General features: G+C 39.4%; 1 pseudogene; it reads left to right on the top strand.

Annotated features, from left to right (window-relative positions):
* The first annotated feature begins 5,320 nt into the window (after positions 1–5,320).
* Positions 5,321–5,420, top strand: LOC113300781 (annotated as a pseudogene).
* The last annotated feature ends 404 nt before the right edge of the window (positions 5,421–5,824 follow it).

Below are 5,824 nucleotides of genomic sequence, written 5' to 3'. Positions count from 1 at the left end.
TTTTTCAACTTTTTTTTTTCATGGTATCTCAATCACTCTAATTCACCCTAGCATTGGTAACAACTTGAATCGTGAGCCCCACCTAATCACTTAGAGTAACATAGTTTAAAAACAAAATAAAATAAAAATATAAGTGAAAAGGACTCAATGAGATATGGTGAAACTATCATGTTATTTCTAACACCTGAGCTCTGTGCTTTTATAAATAGACTCTTCTAGATGTTTCCATCTAATCAGATTGGTTCTTCAACTCCTACAACCAAAATACTTCCATCCACTTAGGTTGGTTAGTGCTATCCTTAATATGCATAACTTTCTAGGCTCTGGAGTTTATTTATTAAAACAAAAAGTTTCTACCCCACCCCCAAACTTAAATCTAACATTGTCCTCAATGTCTCGAATGAAAGAACAATACCAAAAATATAAGTAACATGAGGAAATAGTAAAGAGAGAGTTCGGAAAGATAGTACCTGGGTGAAGTGAAACCAAAAACTGGAAAAAATAGTATACAACATACAAATCGCCTTGATGGTCAATCAAGGGTAAACAGGGTCCTCCAGAGGGACCTCCTCAACATCACCTGTAGGAAAAGGCTCTAAAAAGGGCTTCAATCTATGACCGTTAACCTTTGAAGAACTAGTACCATCTTATGTCTCAATCTCAACAACGCCATGAGGAAAAATAGTACGTACCACAAAAGGACTGGTCCACCGAGAGCGCAGTTTCCCGGGGAATAGATGCAAATGAGTGTCATACAGAAGGAATTTTTGACCTGGAGAAAACAACTTCCGTAAAATATTCTTATCATGCACAAGTTTCATTTTGTTCTTATACTCCTTAGCACTAACGTATGCATCTCTACGAATCTCGTCCAACTCATTTAGCTGGAGCTTTCTGTGAGCTCCTGCCTTGTCAAGTGAAAAGTTTAGCTGCTTAATATCCCAATAGGATCTATGCTCTAACTCAACAGGCAAGTGACATGCCTTGCCAAATACTAAACGGTAGGGTGACATTCCAATGGGTGTCTTAAACGCGGTATGGTAAGCCCATAAGGCATCAGTAAGCCTCGACGACCAGTCTTTCCTATTAGGATTAACTGTTTTCTCTAAAATACGCTTAATTTCCCTATTGGAAACCTCTACCTGACCACTAGTCTGTGGGTGATACGGGGTAGCTACTTTGTGGGTAATACCATATTGTTTCATTAACAGAGCAAACGGTCTATTACAAAAGTGTGAACCCCCATCACTAATTATAGCTCGCGGTGTACCAAAACGTGTAAGTATATTCTCTTTCAAAAACTTAATTACGACCCTATGGTCATTTGTTTTACACGGAACCGCCTCAACCCACTTAGACACATAGTCTACAACGACAAGTATGTAAAGATAACCCAAAGAATTAGGAAATGGACCCATAAAATCAATTCCCCACACATCAAAGACCTCAATCACTAAAATAGGGTTCAAAGGAATCATATTTCTACGGGAAATGGTCCCTAACCTCTGGCAACGATCACAAGACACACAGTGACTATGGGAGTCCTTAAACAACAAAGGCCAGTAAAAGCCACACTGCAATATCTTAGCAGAAGTCTTCTTAGCACTAAAATGACCCCCACAAGCATGTTCATGACAAAAGGAAAGAATACTGGACTGGTCACTCTCAGGTACACATCTCCTAATAATCTGGTCTGGACAATACTTAAACAAATAAGGATCGTCCCAAAAGAAATGCTTAACCTCGGCTAAAAACCTAGAACAATCTTGTTTACCCCAATGTTGAGGGGTTCGACCAGTAACAAGATAATTCACTATATTTTCATACCAAGGTGATTGGGAAACATAGAAAAATTGTTCATCAGGAAATCTATCCCTTATAGGAAGGGAATCACTAGGGGAACTAACAACTAGCCTAGATAAGTGGTATGCTACTATATTTTCAGCACCTTTTTTGTCTCTAATGTCTGGAGAAAATTCTTGTAACAATAGGATCCACCAAATCAATCTAGGTTTGGTATCCTTCTTAGACAAAAGGTATTTCAAAGCAACATGATCAGTATAGATTACGATCTTAGAACCTAATATGTAGGATCTAAACTTATCCAAGGCAAACAAGATGGCTAACAGTTCATTCTCGGTAGTTGTATAGTTCAACTGGGAATCATTCAGAGTTTTGCTAGCATAGTAAATCACATGAAGTAATTTTTCAACACGCTGACCTAACACGACGCCTATAGCATAATCTGAAGCATCACACATAATCTCAAAGGGTAGGTTCCAGTTAGGTGCCTAGACTATGGGAGTGGTAGTGAGTAAAGTCTTAAGCTTCTCGAAAGCTTCTAAACAAGCATCATCAAAGACAAACTTAACGTCTTTTGCAAGCAAATTGCAAAGAGGTCTAGAAATCAAGCTAAAATCCTTAATGAATCGACAGTAAAAACCTGCATGCCCTAGGAATGACCTAATGTCTTTTCGGTTTTTGGGACCTGTAAAGTCTTAATAAGGTCAACTTTGGCTTTGTCTACCTCTATACCCTTTGAAGAAATGATGTGCCCTAAAACAATTCCTGATTTAACCATGAAATGGCATTTTTCCCAATTAAGCACTAAATTCTTTTCCTTACACCTAGTCAACAATAATGTCAAATGATGCAAGCACTCATCAAAAGATGAACCAAACACTGAAAAATCATCCATAAAGACCTCTAAAAACCGTTCTACCATATCAGAAAATATGCTCATCATACAACGCTGAAAAGTCGCAGGGGCATTACACAGCCCGAAAGGCATGCGTCTATACGCGAAGGTACCAAAGGGACAGGTAAAAGTGGTTTTCTCTTGGTCTTCTGGGCAATAACGATCTGATTATATCCGGAAAATCCATCTAAAAAGCAATAGAAACTATATCCAACTAATCTCTCTAGCATTTGGTCAATAAAAGGAAGAGGAAAGTGATCCTTCCTTGTTACCTTGTTCAATTTCCTATAATCGATACAGACACGCCATCCCGTGGTCACTCAGGTTGGGATTAACTCATTATCCTCATTCTGGACTACAGTGATACCTGATTTCTTTGGAACAACCTGAATGGGGCTGACCCACTTACTGTCTGAAATTGGGTAGATAATACCCGCATCTAACAACTTAAACACCTCTTTTCGAACTACTTCTTTCATGTTAGGGTTCAGTCGACGTTGCATCTCCCTAGAAGGTTTGGAGTCTTCCTCTAAATGAATCTGATGCATACAAACGGTAGGACTAATACCCTTAATGTCTGCTATAGACCACCCTAAAGCTTCCTTATTATCTTGAAGTACTTATACTAGCCTACTTTCCTGATCACTATCCAAGTCGGCAGCAATAATCACAGTAAAGTCTCAGATGGGCCTAAGAACACATACTTCAGGTTATCTGGTAGTGGTTTGAGGTCCAACTTAGGGGGCTCTTCTAAGGAAGGGACTGAGGTAGTCTCAGAAGCTGGTAATGGTTCGAACCTAGCTTTCCATCTATTAGTGTCTAACACAGGGGTAGAATCTAATAGAGCATTCACTTGTTCAATGGTACTATCATCGTCAAAATCTAAACCAAAATGGGATAGACAACTCTCTAATGGGTCTTCAGACAAGATGTTTGGTAATGACTCCTGAACTAAGGATTCTATCATATTCACCTCTTCAACACATGTGTCATCTAGCTCATAAGGTAGCTTACTGACATTAAAAATGTTCATTTCGATAGTCATATTACCAAAGGATAAATTCATTACACCATTTCGACAGTTTATGATCGCATTAGACGTAGCTAAGAATGGGCGACCTAAAATCACAGGTATCTGGTTCTCTGGGTCAGGGACAGGTTGGGTATCTAGGACCACGAAATCCACTGGATAAATAAACTTGTCGACCTCAATAAGAACATCCTCGATAACACCTCGAGGAATTTTGACAGACCTATCAGCTAACTGTAGTGTTATCTGATAGGTTTCATTTCACCAAGTCCTAGTTGTAAGTACACATGGTACGGCAGTAAGTTCACACTGGCTCCTAAGTCAAGTAAAGCTTTTTCTACCCGGTGTTTACCTATTGTACAAGCAATGGTTGGGGAACCTGGGTCTTTGTACTTTGGAGTGGTAGTGTTCTGAATGATTGAACTTACATGACTAGCTAAAAAGGCTTTCTTATGGATGTTAAGTTTTCGCTTTCGCGTACACATATCCTTAAGGAACTTGGCATAAGCAGTAGTTTGCCTAATTGCATCTAATAAATAAAGGTTTATGGTAACTTTCTTAAAAACCTCCAATATGTCATTAAAGTTCGATTCCTTCTTTGTTGGTGCTAATAGCTGGGGAAATGGGGCTCTAGGCACGAAATCAGACCTCTCAGGAACCGAATTGGCATCATCGGAAATTTTATCAGTCCCCTCAGTTAGTGGTCCTGAGGGATGAGATCCTGAGGGGTGAACTACAATATGTTCACTATCGGGCATGGTTACCTGATTGTCTACTATTCTACCACTCCTAAGGCTTCTAATAGCATTCAATTGATTCGATGGTTTTGCACCTACTTCATGAACTCCTCTACGGTGGGGGTAGTCTGACTAGGGAGCCTTCTGTTATCTCTCTCACTTAAGGTCTTAGCTATTTGTTCGACTTGAAGTTCTAGCTTAGCAAGGCTCTGAGCATTAGTTTGAAAGTTCTGCTTGGTTTCCTGTTGAAAACTAATTTGGCTCCGTGCTAACATATCCTGAGTTTTTGCTAACATCTTAATAGATTCCTCTAAGCTAGTCATTTTGTTTTCTGGGCCTGATGAATTCTTAGTGTAACCAAAACCTGGGGAAGCATTAGAATTACTAAACTGACCTTGACTCTGGCCCTTAGACCATGAAAGGTTCGGATGGTTTCTCCAACTAGGATTATAGGTTTCTGAATATGGGTCAAACTTCTAACGGTTATCATACCTAGTGTTATTATAGAGAGCATTGGCTTGCTCTTCATTATTCTGGCCTTCCCAAAAAGGCTCTAATCTACCACTAGTGTGACCCACTTCTAAAGCTTCTAACCTTTTCGCTATAGCAGCAATTTTGGCATCTGATTCAAAGCTTCCTTCTACCCTATTAACGTTTCCTCTGCCTAGAAGAATTGTTTTCTGGGGTACCCTATTGCTTTCCCATTGTTGGGTCTTTTCGGCGATTTCATGCAAATATGTCATCGCATCATCAACTGTTTGGTTTTCAAACCCACCTGTACACATCGACTTTACTGTAGTTGTAGTGGGATAATCTAAACCCTCATAAAGGATCTGAAGTAACCTAACCTTTTCTAAACCATGATGAGGACATTGGGCTAATAAATCATTGAACCTTTCCAAATACCTATACAAAGACTCTCCCTCTTGTTGTGAAAACGTGCAGATTTGCGTCCTAATAGACGATGTTTTGTGCCTAGGGAAAAACTTGTTCAAAAAGGAAGATGTAAGTTGTTCATATGTTTCAATTGATTCGGAAGCCAAACTATACAGCCACGACTTGGCTTTATCTTTTGAGGAAAAGGGGAATAACCTGAGTTTCAAAGCATCATCATCAAGGTTTCTAATTTTCAGGGTACTACAAATTTCCTCAAAGTCCCTAACATGGAAATAGGGGTTTTCATTTTCTTTCCCTAAAAAGATTGGGAGCAACTGTAAGGTTCTAGGCTTAAGTTCATAATTTGCTTCAGTTTCAGGTAACCTGATACACGAGGGACGAGTAGTCCTAGTAGGGTTCAACAAAGCTTTCAAAGTTGCCATTTCTGGCGCTATTGGACTATCAGGGATTTTCTCCTCAAAC

This window comes from Papaver somniferum, chromosome 7 (genome assembly GCF_003573695.1).
Source record: "Papaver somniferum cultivar HN1 chromosome 7, ASM357369v1, whole genome shotgun sequence".
Lineage (NCBI taxonomy): Eukaryota > Viridiplantae > Streptophyta > Magnoliopsida > Ranunculales > Papaveraceae > Papaver > Papaver somniferum.
The sequence above is the reverse complement of the archived record's forward strand: the minus strand, read 5'-3'. Positions and strand labels throughout refer to the sequence as shown.